This window comes from Cygnus olor, chromosome 2, assembly GCF_009769625.2.
Source record: "Cygnus olor isolate bCygOlo1 chromosome 2, bCygOlo1.pri.v2, whole genome shotgun sequence".
Taxonomy (NCBI): Eukaryota; Metazoa; Chordata; class Aves; order Anseriformes; family Anatidae; genus Cygnus; species Cygnus olor.
Window position 1 is genome coordinate 61,942,835 of NC_049170.1, and position 15,243 is coordinate 61,958,077.

The window sequence follows — 15,243 nt, forward strand, 5'->3', positions numbered from 1 at the left end:
GCAAGTACCAAAGCCGTACATAAAACAGTTTGCTGGGTGAATGTTCTGTTTATACAGCTTATAATATTTGCAGACAAAATCCATCTGAAACACTGATATCTTAAATACCACAAGGATCAGCCCTTTGGACAATATGGTAAATCTCTTTGTATGAGAATCCTTAACAACGCTGCTTTCTAAGTGATATAGACTTATTGCTTCAATCAGACTAATAAATAATTCACATTTCTAAATGGTTTCTATGCAGGGTGATAGAGCATTGTGGTAGGGTAGGAAGCATCCAGCTAGAGCCTAAAACATCTTCAGACATAATCCTAAAATAATCCTGTTTTCAAATGGTAAAAGTTCATGTCTCCTGCTCAGGCAGCACATCATCAGCATCCAGATCAGGAGTTATGCCAAACTAGCTGTAATCTAATATGGAAATGAGATGTTGGCCTTGATATTGTGTCATTCTTCTGAATGGGATCACCTGCACCCATATCTCCTAGGAGGAAATTTCAAACAGAGTTAGCTCCTTAAACCTTCTAATTAAAATGAGAAATCCCCAGGCTTCCATGACTCAGCCTCGGAAAAAGATTATTAGGAATTTAATAGGGAAAATATCGCATCTCAGACCATCTGTGACCCAGTGCTCTGTGAGAATTTAAAGAAAACTGGAGGGAGGAGGTGCACGCTCCAAAGCACACTCTAGGAGTACTTTGTTGGAGCTGCAATAAATCAACATAGTTAGAGTACAGCCTTTTTCAGATTTAATTACTGTTACATAATTATTAGCAAAGCAGTCTCCTCTGAAACTGTAAAACTCATTACATCAAAAATCCCCAAGCTCCTGATGGAATTTATGAACTAGTTACTTTCTTCCTGGCTCTGGGAAATGCAATAGGTTGTATTCTGTTTAGTCTCCAGCAGTTTTTTAGTGTTCTGAGCTATTCTGTTCTTCTTAGTTCTGGGGAACTTTTCATATTTGCCTTTTCCTTTAAAAAAAATAAAAATAAAAAATCATGTTCTTTTTCATTTGTTTGCTTTTCTGCTTCTGGCACAGAATCTAGATGTAAACAAGTAGGAACATCTCATTTCCTCCATCACTGGAGTGATGCCACTGGTTGAGCTAAAATATAGATTCTCTCATGGAGGTGCAAAAGAACAAAATTTTAATTTTCTTTTCGCTGAGGTTCTGCTGTGAATACACAGCTTTAAAACCTCCCAGTGATCTGGACAAGGCCTGTATCAAGTCAACCTGAGGCCAGCCCTTTCCCAACCATTGCTGCCCAGTTTGAAACCTTTGGCAGGAGCCTCTTGGCTCTCTAGTAGAACAATGGAGATTGCATGATGTCCTAATGGACAGGCTGACACTTAAATTCATAATGACATCTTATGGATAGATGTAATGAGACATGCCCTCAGAGAGCTGAATGAACAGGTGAGGAATGGCAAATGGATACTGTAAGATCCCATTATTTCAAAGCTAGTAAGGCTGGGCTGAGCAGAAAACCAGGTGATAACAACTGCAGCAATCCTTACTTTCTTACTTCTTCCTTTAGCCAGAAAATTGCAGACCTTGTGCTAGCACAGCCTGGCCATCAGCCCTAGGAGGTACTCCTAAAGCTAAGCCTCGCTTTGGCTGCTTATGAACTCAGGAGTCACACCTCTGGGGAAAGTATCATAGTATTTTCAGAGGTGGCTCAAAGGTAATCAATGTTTTTTACCTATGTCACAAAGATGAAATTATATTTACCTGCTGAAATTGCTGTGATAATTGCTAGAACAAAGAACTTTGTTTTGTTTCTTCTTGAGATGCTCTCCTAAGTTTGTGGCATCAGAATGTAACTGCTTTTTCTGTGTTTGCTCTTCCAAAATATGACTTTGTGGTAATATAAATTGATTAATATTTTTTTTAATGTAAAACTGTAAATCTTAAAATAAGAACTTTATAAAAGCCCAACATTTCTTGGTTCAATCCAATTTTATTTATCTATAGATATAGTAGTAAGATAACTCGTGTCCTAGGGTTTAAACTAGTAACTTAGAAAACTTGAGGCACTGAGCTATGCTGGATCAGGAATATAGGAAAATTTGGTCTTGATCTGCATTTAATATGATTTAATTATCTTCACAGATATTTCTCTTGGTATATATTACAGGTTACAAAATAACAAGAAATCCATGAAAGACAATAAAATATAACTTAATTTTGCATAACATTTTAATGTGATCCGAATCCTGAAATGCTTAATAGCGTTAAATGATACATTTATAGCACCCCAAAAGAGAGATTAAGGAAGCAAGCAAGAAAGAGGGAGTAAGAGCCCTCTTTCCAAAAAGAGGAATACATGGCTCAAGGATCAGTATCAGCGCTTCACACTGTACCAGCTAAAGTGAAGTTTCCTGCACTACATTCCTGTTAGACAATAGATGAACAGATGCTTTAAAGAGGAAGAGAGAAGGATAGAGACATTTGGAACTGTATTTTTAAATAAAAGAGGGGTCAGTAGAGTTCAGTAAAAATATGATTGTCTTTATTTTTATTTTATTTTTTTTTTCCAAGGAAAAAGCAGTTCCTTGAAACGTTCTGGAGTAGATCTGGGGCAGGTCAGGAGATCATAAGGAAGAGAAATTACAATAGCTAAGGTAAGAGGAATGAATAGCTTAATCCTTGTTGGTGGGCTGAAGAAGAAAGAAATGTATATAAAACAGAAGATGAAGATAGGACGTAAAAATAAACCTAGTACCATCCATTAAATTCATTTGAACTGCAGGGACCTCCATACAAATCTAGGTCAGGGAGAGAAGAAATGAAAGCATCCTTGAGGGCTCTTTCCTTATCTGAACAGCATTTCCGCTAAAGCATCCCAGTGGAAAACTGTACTGAGCTTATTTTCTTGGGCACATTCTCACTTTGTGAAAGATGGGCTCAGGATGCTTATTGGCATGGAGGCAGAGAGCATGATTTGGGCAGATATGTGGGCCACTGGGTAAAGCCTCAGATTGAGGTCTCAGACACTTGAGCAAGTTACCATAGCCTAATGAGTTCCTTTGTAGCAGCTGAGCTGTTGCAAATGTAGGGTAGCACACGCTAATTTAAACTATTTTTGCTGAGGCTCAGCTGATGTATGGCAACCATTAAGCCAAGGTAACTCAGTCATATGTCTGAAATCTGATTTCAAGAATGTGGGTTCAGCTCAGTTCAGGGGGTAGGTCATCAGGCTTCTGCTCACTTCATGACTTCTCTGGGCAACCACTTTGTCTTGGTTTTCTCATATATATAGCAGCAGTAATGGTGACAACTTACAATTATGAAGTGCTTTGGGGTAGAAGAGAGGGTAAGATCATTGTTTTTTATTTGTTGTTGGTGTTTTTTGTTTTGTTTGCTCTATGTGTGGGGAGAGGAATGCTATGTTGCTATTTGTTGCTGGGTAGAAGCATGGAGTATATTGAACTTTCTGAATTTCACGTGAAGTTTTCCTGCTTGTCTTCATTAATACCTGAGTAAATCCAACGTGTTTAAAGGGCTTTTGCTGGTATAAATGAGGGCAGGATTTTGCCATAGGGATATAGCCTTCTGTTGGTGAGCACAAACTCAGCTGAGATTTATCATAATTTTGGTAAGTGCTGAGGGAAGAACAGAAAAATCAGAAAATATCCTTGCTTTCTCTCCAGATTTTGCTTTTCATTTACACTCTATGATTCTATGTTTCTATTTGGGTGTTTTGGAAAGTATCATGCACTCCTGTCCTCCTAGGAAAAGAGAAAAGTGCACAAATATTCCCCACCCCCCTCCCCATTTTTTTTGGATGGTATTCTTTTTTAGCATTTAATATTGAGAGTTTTGGTCTCTCCCTTGTTTGAAATGAAGGTGTTCCCCTGTGGAAGGATTTTCATTTTATCTTTGTATGGTGATCATAACATGTGGCACTCCAGACAGCTATTCTGCTCAGAGCTGAAAAACACCAACCATTTCCTTTAATACTACCAATAAACATTTGTGTTATTTTTTCCATAAAGTGGTACTCCAAGCATCGTGCCAGTTCTTCAAGTGACAGATTCTTTTGGAGACGAAAGAAAAGTATCAGTATTTATTGGTTACCATAAGTATTTCCAAACAGTTTAAGAAGCACAAAGTCCTAAAATATTTATGCATGCACATCAGTTACAGTACTCTGCTACCATTTATTGGGCAGAACAACAAAATACATGCATCAGAGTTACGATTGCTGTGATAATTACTTGAGGGAATCACTCCATAATGAAAATTAAAAATAAAACTTGTACAGTGATTAAATATTTGTGGAATTATTTATGCTAGAGTCATGAAGGTGTTTCATATTTCAAAATATTTGATCCAGAAAATGAATGTCCTGCTGCAAAAATGGCCATCATTGTATTCTTGCAATAACATCTCCAAGAGTTACAGAGGACTGTGGTTCTTGTCTACTTGTAATCAATTTCCTGTCTTTCTCCTCTTGTTTCAAAAGGACTTTCAGACAACAAACTTGCAAATCACTGCAAAAACAATCAGTTATCACTCTGGTGTGCACTTAGAGTAGATGATAATGTGAAACAACAGAGTAAGAATCAAAGATCGTGGTTTGGGGGTCCTGCCTCATAAGCATAGGCAGCCTCTGCCTAGTTATTCATCAGACTAAAGATTTTCAACAGAGCTCTGCTAGCCCCCTCAGCTACCGCTTCTGGGCTGGCAGTAGCAGCTGTCTCTTACCATTATGCCCCGAGGAAGCAATGGCATTTGCCAGCAACTCCCTTTGTGTCTAACTCATTTCCTACATTCTCTTCTTTCATTTGCATAGTCAACTGGTCCTTATGCCTCAAGAAAATCAGGAGAGCATCTGAGGAATAAGTTGTTAGAAATGAAGATTTTTAACATCACACCAGGAGGTGCATGCACAGACCTCATTATATTCCCAACAGGTCTGCCAGCTCACGAGAACGTAACACACCAGAGAGACACTGTCTGTACTAACAGTTGACAGAGCTAAAATAAAGGAGGCATCTCCCTCCCCGCCATCTCAGAAAATCGCTGTGTAAAGTCAGCAAAATATTTCTGAGCCTGCTTTCCATCATGACACCCTTCCTGTGGGCAGACCTTTATTGATGTCAGAAGTGCTAGAAAGAGTAGGACTTAAGTTTTAGCAGGCTGCCTGCTTCCATTGTTCTTTCCTCCATCTGTCTCCTTTCTTTCACAGTAATTTAGCCTGGGGTTGTCCCAAAAGCATCAATTAGAAATTAGTCAAAATAACCTGAAATCCCGGAAGAGGTTAGATCAGAGGCTTGTTTTACCGAACCTCTTCACAATCGGGGTTTCAGCATCGGTAGTGCTTTGATCTCTGCTGTATTTTCCTATCTGTGGTTAGCTGGGCTGCAATGGCATGCTGATGCCTTTGCCACCCAGAAGAAATCTGGTAAAGGTGCTTTCCAGGTAAGGGGCTGCATTGACACCGACCACTCTGAGCAACCAACACGTACTGATGCCTCCTAGGTCTCTCTGATAAATAACAATAATCAAACTCCTCCTTCCCACTCATTTGCAGAAGCCCAGTGGCTATTTGATAAACTTGGCCTCCTAGTTGTGGATGGTGCTCATGCCTTTGTTAGGTGCTTTCAGTAACTGAAGGCTGTTGCTTGATGTATAGTGGTCTCATGATGCGAAAGTCTCTTTTCCACCCCAGCCCCGTGCCCTCTCATTCTTAGTGTGGGTATTACTGGGGTTGTGCTAGATGTGATTTCCCAGCTATAAGAGGGACCCAGGCACAGCACAGCTGATCAGTGCTGTACCAAGCCAGCTGCTGACATCAAACAGGTGACAAGGATTCAATCACAAGACCTATTAATGAAAAAATGATATTTCTGTGATTATTCTGTGATAACCTATGATTTTGGCCTTAATCGCAGTTGACTTGGTGCTGACCACCGTGACGCAGCAAATGCCAGTGACCTGTCTGAAGCAACAGGGAAAACACGCTGGGAATCTCCAACGGTATTATTAGCAAAGCTGGTCAGAGTACTTCCAACAGAGCAAAAGTGCTTTGAAATATCTTGCTTTGGTTATGAGGAAGACTTCATCAGATGGGTTTTTCTGAAGGAAGGGGGGAAAGGGACAGAATGAATGTTGCTGTGACCTGTGTGGGCTTACAGCCTGGTGGCTTGAGCTGTGGTGTGGGATGCTGATATTTACAGCCCTGCATTTAATCAGAAAGAGCACAGTTTAACACTTCTGCTCTCAACCAGACAATTGATCAATCAGGCCTGAATGTAGAGGCATATGTGCACTGTAACCACTCTCCAGTGGCCTTTGTTGGTCAGGAGTTGGACTTGATGATCCTTATGGGTCCCTTCCAACTCAGGGTATTCTATGATTCTATTCTATGATTCTCTGTAGCCCATAAGGCACCACTCTGATTTCACTCACCGTCCTGGTAGAAAACTGATTCAGCAAGAGAAGTCCAGAAGTTTTATTTGTAGTCAGTGAGTTGAAGTAGCTAATGATGGACTTCAATGAAAACTTGGGCCAGTGTGAGGGAGGAGATGTGGCTACATGGCTAGGAGAGAGAAGGAATATGAAGATCTACTGATGTGTTCTGGGAGCCACCCTACATACCCTACCTAAGTCAGTCAATGAAATACTCATGTCTTTCTGAGAGTTCGGTTTCCCATCCAGGGCCACAGTAACATACTTTTGTCAAAACCTGACAGAGCTTAGTTACTACATCATTTTTATTTTCCTTTTGAAATACAGCCTAGAAGGAGGATAGAGGAGATGTGATTTTGTTAGGCAATCAAGAACCTGGTGTTTCTGGAGTTTGGTGTGGTCTTGGTTCTTCTTGAGGAAGGTATGAGAGATGTGGCAAGGTTCCTTCAGACATGACAAGGTTCTGCCACAAGCCAACTCAAAATGCAGTAGATGTGCAAAGCACTGTCTTTCTCTAGTTTATGTGTTCAAACTAATCACAGTGTATGTTATACACATACAACTCTGTGTATGTTATGCAAAAACTCAGCAGTACATCACTAACAACCAAGGTACATGTCAACGTCAAAATTTAGGCTCTAAAGCTGTTTTTAGTTTTCGTAGTCAATGTTGATGCTGTGTCACCTTGTTACAATGTTTTGGTCCTGTTGGCTTCAAAATTGTTACTGGATAATCAGTACTTTTAAAAAATTTGCCATCGTGGTCAGGAGACTGAACTGGTAATAGCAGACTGACTGTGGACACCTGATCTTTAAACATCGGTTGTATCTGTGGTGCTATAAACATATGTAGACATTTCTCTGTCTTATGTAAGATATGATAATCCCATATTAAGTTTGTGGGTTTGGGCCTGTTTGGACTGTTGTACCTATGTAGAAACAACCTAGAACAGCTTTTCTGCCAATAAGCACTAGCTGACTTCGGATGCCTACAGACCATTCTGCAAATGAGTCTCTGTAGTGACCAGGGATCCTAAAATTGAAGCCATATGGAAACTTACTGTTCATATTAAATTGCATGCAGCAGTGTTAACAGCATTTTGATTTGTGGCTGCAAGTAATAAATGAATTATATTAATTTTGTAGCTGCCAGCTAATTTCTCCAGAATTACTTTCTAATAACCAGCATCATGTTCACTAGTAAGATTTAAATACATTTAGGAACAAATTTGAGGATTTTTTTTATTAAAAAAAAAAAAAAGTTAGATTATCATTTGAGACTGAGTTTATTTAATAATTCTCTAGGTACTTCAAAGTAAAATATCGCATGGCAATTGAATGAACTGCAGACCAGACTACCTATACATAGTGTGGGAACTGGTCAAATCACAGGCAAAATGGTAAACTAAGCAAACAATTGTGATGGACTCCATGTTGTGTACTGTCACCTTCACACATATTGGGCTGCAGAAGAGAAGGGACGAGTACAAAACGGATTTAGGATGTGTGTTCCCAGGGTTATCCCTCCTTGTGTGCAGTCCTCCTTGCCAGTAACTGGTCCTTTTTGGAGGAGGAGTTGCTTCTCAGACGTATCATAGGTGACTAAGAATGTGAAGCATGATTCTTGCCATCTGGGATTGCTAGAGATGTGTGTGGTCCTGTATTAAATATCTTTTATGCCTTGGTCCATTAATAACATCCCAAGTATATTAATGCTGATGTTGACGGTGTCATTTTTGCCCGGAACAGTGCTGAATTTGAAGGGAGAACAGATCCTAACACACGGATGGGAAAGAGAATATGGGGAGTATGACCATGCTGTCAGTGAGATACCATGCTCAGGCAGCTTGTATCATCAGTCTCTCAGAGAGGCCAATAGGCACAGCTTAATTGAATGCTGAAGAGTTCTTCCATAAGGCTGTGCCTGTGGTAGAGGCCATTACTCATGGTGGAGTCACCATCTTACAGAATGCGCTGACATCTGCACGAGTACCTGAGGGTATGGGGAACCCGTGATTGAGTAAGATGCGGATGTATTGTACAGCAACGTATCTCCTCTAGGGCATCTTTCGCAGGCTCAGCTGTTGTGAAGTGCCTGTTAATCCAGCATGAAGGCTGAAGTAACTGTTACAGGGTAGATGACCTGCTGTGCAAAGCAGCTGCATAGTTCAAAATAAACACAGTTGTAGCTGGGACATGTTAGCTGTCCAGGCAGAGCACACTGGCACCCCAGCTCATACTCAACATGCCTGTCCCTGGGAAGGTAGTTCTGAGAATTTGTTGTGACCATAAAGTTGTCTTTTCCTCTCCTGTAAAGCCAGGTACTTTGTTACCTGTCTTTCCAAATGGCTGTCATGGTGCATCATACACTAAAGTACTTTATTCACTGGGAAATCTCTGGCCATACTTCTGGTGGCATTTATTCATTTTCTTCATCACTCATTATGTCAGGGGTGTTTTTCCATGTTTGCAATGTTTGTCCTTCTGATTTCTGGGTTCATTTGTCTTAAGCCACTCAGAAAGTAAGCATGAGATGAGGCTTGGCGATGGGCTTGCCTTTTTAGCCGAGTTTGTATTATGTTGCGCTATAAGGGAAAAACTGAGTGATTAGAAAAGTAAGGATATAGGAAAAGTAGGATTGGAGGAGATGTTAAGATTTTAGAGTTTGGATCTGTGGGCTGAAAGTCTGTGTAGTTGAACACCTGGGGAGGGCTGGCTGGACACATTGACTGGCTATTTTTTCACTATCACGCTCCTAAATTTAGTGCCCCTTTGGCATCAAAATTGGTACAGCAATGTGCATTGAGTTAAATGTTTTCCTCACTTGCTGATGGGGTTCCGCAAAATATACTTCTCAGTGTGTATAGGCATGCCTCTATGTATGCTGATAGGTGTGAAGTGAACTAACACGTGTATTATATCTGTTGTGGGGAATATACTTAATCATTTGAAGTAATGTCCATTATCAAGACAGAAATAGCAAGCCCAAGAACAGCTCTCTTCCTAAATTCAGGGAGTAAGTGCTTTGCTTTGTGACTGGCACAGGCTATTCCTCAGAATTTGGGGATGGAACGTCAATAGTACAATTAATAAAATTACTCAGAATTCTGATCCTGCTTCTCTCAGTGCCTGGACATCGCTTTTCTTTCCCACATGGATTTTTTCTGGTACGGGGCAAGTATGCACTAGCATTCATATGGGTTTCCCCCTGGATTCTGAGGAAGATCCCGTCATAGCTTCTTTGTCTGCAAGCTGTCTGCCCAACAGAAATGTCATTTCAGTTGCATCTAAGCATTATGCAGCTGCTCTTGTGGCTGTAAATAAGTAACGTAGTGGATAAGGCTACGTTTAGCTTCCCATGTGGTTTAGAATCCAATCTGGTATCTGCTGAACTCCCGTGGAACAAGAGCAGACCGAGCCCTCTCATTCTTGCTTTCAAGAATACAGAATTTATGCTAAAATCTCTGATTTAACCTGAATGTCCTATATGTATAAGATCCTTCATTTCAGTTGATTATTATAATTTTCATTTTGCAAACAATGCACAAGCACACCAGAATTTATAACCTTTTATGTGTGAGTATACATATAGACCAAGAAATTTCATCAGTTTGAAAAATCTTGTTCCACATATTAATCAACTCCAATCCAGAAAGGGAAAAAAAAAAAAAAAAAAAAAAAAAAAAGACCTGATTACTAATGTCCTACAGAAATGAGGAAAAAAGGAAAAAAAACAATACCAGAATATCAGAACCAGGAAAGCACGATGTTCACTAGGCTGGGGGTGGGAGGTGTGCAATGAGTATCCTGGAAAAAGATAGGTCTGTATATATATATATATTTTAATATCATCCTCAACTAGTTCAGAATTTCAGCTGAAGCTAGAATATGCCTTGTTTCCTTTTGGTACATACATATGTGTGTCCTAGAATTAAATAGTGCAAGTAGCGCAGTTACAGGAATAAATGTGGAAGCGTAAGGAGCCAGTGACAAAGGAAAACAGCCAAGAGAAAAAGAACATTTTGGTGGAAAAGGGGGAGAAAACCTCTTTACAACTCTGTAACCACCTATGTGGGTGATGTCAATGCAAACCAGTTGCAGATCACAGCAATATTCCTTACTCCATGCTGCATGCATTAAAAAGAAATAAAATAAAAATCTAGAGCTCTTTTCCCTGTCAATTTTGTTTCCTTTCCCTTTTTCTTGCTCATTCTTGCACATCCTCTGGGGCAAGGGAGAAGGCTTTGCAGGAAAATAGGCCATCCTCTTGGCATAATGTGAAAGAATTTAGTGGGACGGCTCGTTCAGGTCATATTGTGCTGGGGAGAGGGCTTGGGAGTGCAATTCTGCGTGGCAGCCCCGTGTCTGGTAGTTAGATTTGTATCAGTGAGATACGACAGGTCTGCCCTTGAGATTCTGCGGTGGCGCTGTGCCAGCTGTTCACCACGCTGATCTGTTTCTCTCCAGAGCAAAATCACAACCTGCTGCTGTGGTTCAGCTCTGGGTCAGACCTATATCCAGGCTATTGGGGATGTTTTGTTGCTTTTTTTTTTTTTTTTGGAAGTTCGAAGTTTTATAAGGAGAGTTGCTTTCCTGACAACTCAGCCCAAAGCAGTACCATCACTGCTACTTGTACCTCAAATGCTGTAGGGTCTTGGTACCCAGAGAAAACCCACTTTGACCTTGATTATGGACCAGAAAGTATAACAATAGGCTTGGGTTAGGCCAGATTCACAGTCTGAGAAACAAAACCATGCAGCTACCTAATTGAGGAAAGTATTATTTGCTTTTTCAAGAAAAGATTCTGCCGTGTGTTTCACTGGGATTTCAGTCATCTTTATTGATGGCATTTCACTTAATTTGCTGCCATTTGAGAGCCCTACAGGCAAAGGGGAGAAAAAAAGAGGAAAGTAGAGGTAAAAATGGTGTGGGGGAGGAGGAATTGCTAGAAAAACCTGCCATCACTTCTGTGTCTGTGCAATCTCCATACATTTTAAAAATCTTTGTGCAGATATCTATGAAGTGAAAGTACTCAGGTGATCCCAAAGAGAGCAAAGCATGTGTCCTAAAATGAGTGTATTCCTACTGTAGAGCAGAGGAGCTTTGAGAGCTCACCTGAGGTCTGGCAGTACAGAGATTATCTTTTCCTCTCTGCTTGGCACTGCACTGAGGACTTGTAGGACTGCAGGGCAGGGACCATTGTTGCTTAATTTTACTTCTGGTGTATTCTGAGAAGGAGCCCAGAGGTACAGCCTGGTGTTACTCTACCCTTGATCACTGGTTAGCCCAGTGCTGCAAAGCAAAGAGTGCAAGCTCTCAGTATGCTGCCATGCCTCCCACCCCTTTTCCAATTCAGGCACATCCTTGTCTTCAGCAGGGCTGGCTGAAGTCCTGGAACACGACATTTAGTTTCTTTTCCAGTATTTTTATGAGTAAAACTAATATATTCTTTTTTTTTTTCTCTCACTCTGTTCTGACTTTTTTGAATGTCTTTTTTATGCCTTCATGTTGTAAAGAGAATATTAAGTTAGATGGATGTTTAATCTGAATCAGTATAGCCATTCATAAATAATTGGTATCAGAAATACAGGATAACAACATAGAGTGCTTTTTAAAATCTAACTCAAATGTTACTCTGGGAAATAATATATGGCAAAGAGTTCCACTATGCAACAAACCCACATAAGAAACAGCTTTGTTTTTTTTTTTCTGTCAGCTTTGGGGTTCTCACCTTTACATTTGATGGAAGCTTTCATTACTCTTATGCTAAAGGACAGAGATTAATAGAAACATCTCACCTAATTTTTCTGGAGCAGTTGCCATTTTGCATATTTCTGTCCTCGAGGAAGTGAAGGTAGTTAGGAGAAGAACAAGGCAGGCAGAACAGAGCAGCTTTGTTTTTGCTGTGTGAATGGGGCTGAGAGGAGGCAAACCTTGTAATACAGAGATGGGATAAAGCAACCCACTGGTTTATACTCCTGTGGGTTGAAATCACTAGGACTTTCTCGATACTTGGATTTTGTCTCTAAAACACAGCAACTTCAAAGGCTTTTATAAATCACTTCAGAGCCCTTAAGTTCTGTGACAGACCAGCTAAGGTGCACAGAAATGTTTGTTGTGTGTGTAACAGAGAAGATATGTGAGACAGCCTGCTTTCCAAGGAATTCCCTATCTCAAAATCTCTAAATAATCCATACCTTCCCAGACAGGGAATGTCTTTTTTTTTTTTTTTTTTTTAATGCTGTCTCAATATTTTTCTATGACTTGCTCCATTATTTATTCTGGACTGGCTTTCCAATTTGCAATGCCCTGAGCAAGTGTGGTGCCTGCCTTGAGCTACCAGAGGGGGAATCTGGCTGTGAATTGCCTCCCCATCTGTCGCGGAGTGAGCGAGAAAGATCCGAACTGGCAGGGAGGGGCATTTCCTCCCCCCCGCCTCCTTCCTCTTGGTTCTGCTACCAGAAGGGAAAACTGGAACTGGCCCATGAGTTATTAAGTTAATATAGGGCCATGGAGCTGGAGACCCCCAGATTGCAGTGCCCGAAGTCCTAGCACCCCTTGGGTGCCTGCTAAACGTATCGTGACAGGCATCGCCTCCCCTCAGTGCAGAACTTTACAGCTGCTGCTTTGCTTGCAATCCATGTAGACACACCCTTCTCTGGCTCAGCAACGCAGCTCTGAGGCACTGGTCTAACTTGCAGCCTCCTGCAGGAGGCTCTTCTGAGAAAACTTGGCTAGATATGTTGCCTGCTACTGCTCAGTGGGAGGACATCTCCCCTACATGTGTGCTGCACAAGATCCCCTGTTTCTGGGCACACTTGCCTATGGTTCCTTGTGAAATGTATTAATGTATATCCTGGTATCTCGTGCAAATCTGTGCCCAGGACTGCAAGCTTTCTTCTCTTTGACCAGCTGCTTCTTCCTTCTACCCTCTCCTGTTGCCTACCCATCCTTTGCTGAATATCAGGCATTTCTGAATAGCAGAAAAAGGAATTTATTTTACCCTATTCTCTTTCCCCACACTTCTCTCATATTCAGTGCAAAACACCCGGGGATGTTTTTGACCTGGCAGTCATCCCCATCACCTTTCACCCCATGCAAGAACTGCTGCTTACACCTTCCACAGCCCTGACGCTGTTGACTGGCAGGATCATCCTGATCAAACGCCCTGAACAGTGGCTCAAAACTCTGCTTCAAGAAGTTTTATTTTGGGCTTGACACTTATGTCTAAAGAGGATGTTGGTTGAGCAAACCCCATGTCCAATGCTCACCCCACTCCCACTAGCTTGGGAGCATTTAGACTGTAATCCAAGCTTTGGGACTTTGAGTGGTTGGAGTAGTAGCCTGGTCTTATTTAGCAGAGATGGGAACCTGCTGTTGTCCTGAAGAAGAGCTGCAGTGTGTGATGGGGCAAACTGTTTACAAGTGACACTTGTGAAATTAGGCAAATTATCAAGATAAATGGTGCTGTCCCCTCTTTGTCAAGCTGTCCCTCAAGTGAGGGTCTAAGGCTCATGTGATGTTAACAAGATGTGGCCCAGACTGATTCAGCCTGGGGTCTCTAACATGCAGGTACAATCTGTACCTTTTATGTAGTTTTGGAAAGGGATTCCCTGCTCAGTTCTGGTTTAGCTTTTTGGTACTTCAGGTGAATGACTGTCTGTTAGCTGTTATGTATCCCTCAAAATCAAGACATTTTGCCCCTTCACAGATCTAAAGGCTGATTTTGAGCTCAGTTATAGCTCATCAGGAAATAGCTCTGAGCAACTAGAAAACAACCAAGGCTCAACTGAGCTCTACCTCTTAGGGCACAAGTGACCGTGCAGACTTCGCTCGCTGCTCAACTAACATGGGTTGCAGACACCTCTGTAGTTTGTGGTGCTGTTTATTAGCAAAGACGAAGTTCAGCGGTGTTCAGGAAAGCCCATGACCTCCATGTGCGCTCAGAGCATTACCCGTATGAAGTTTAGCATCTGCGTTTCATTGAGCTATAAACTTACCTTCTTCCTCTAATCTGTGTTTTATTTAGCACATAGCATACAGCTGTTTCTGTGCTATTTTGGGTCTGCTTTTGCTGTGTTGCTAAAGTAAAATACTGTGAGGTTTGCCCTGATAATTCAAGATTTCCATCTCCAGGCTCAAGCACTATGGGGGTGCAGGAGAGAAAGCTGTGTAGGCAAGACCAAAGGCAGCTGTATACTGTGAAAGAATAAATATCAGGCAAAATACAGTATCACAGCTAATAGGTGTATTTTAAAAGTGGAAACATCTATGTTTAATTGCATTTAAAATACGTAGTGAGAAACCACAGTTATACATTGTTATAACAAACCTTTACATCTGAAGTCAGAATAATACAAAAAAAGTGCTGAATATATATGGTCAAAATAACTGAGGCAAAATTTTGACAACATCTTCTAAAATATTAGCATGTGGCCCCTGCCAGTGACACTCTAAAGGTCAGGCTGAATAATCTCAGTGACAATAATGTCTTTTTGTTGGCTTACCCAAAAACAACCAGAAAAAACTGTTTTTTGTTGCCTTTTTTTTTTTTTTGCATAGCTTTCAATATTGCTGCACTCTCACCTCTGCATATTGCAAGCCCATCTCAGTTCTGAGATAATTTCTTTAAAGTTCTGAATATTTTTAATCCAGTTCTCCTTCAAATACATAATATATAATTTCTACCAATTATAAATACATCATTTTTATTCATCTGATTTCAATAACATGCATTTGTATAATTACTGTACAATCAAAATAGACATTGACTTTACACAGTGTGTATGCTTTTATTTCAGCAGAACTGTTCAGACACAC

At 40.8% G+C, this 15,243-nt stretch overlaps 1 long non-coding RNA gene across 2 annotated transcripts in view; it reads left to right on the plus strand.

The window, feature by feature from the left end:
• Window positions 1-1,555: 1,555 nt before the first annotated feature.
• The window catches only part of LOC121065631, a 50,831-nt gene continuing 37,143 nt past the window's right edge, over window positions 1,556-15,243 (plus strand). The window contains exons 1-4 of one of the 2 annotated variants that reach the window (XR_005817206.1): window positions 1,556-1,691; window positions 2,549-2,631; window positions 3,270-3,323; window positions 4,806-4,893. This is a non-coding gene — a long non-coding RNA (uncharacterized LOC121065631). Of the gene's footprint in view, window positions 1,692-2,548; window positions 2,632-3,269; window positions 3,324-4,805; window positions 4,894-15,243 lie in introns of those variants that run through there. The other variant, XR_005817207.1, reaches the window with a different exon arrangement.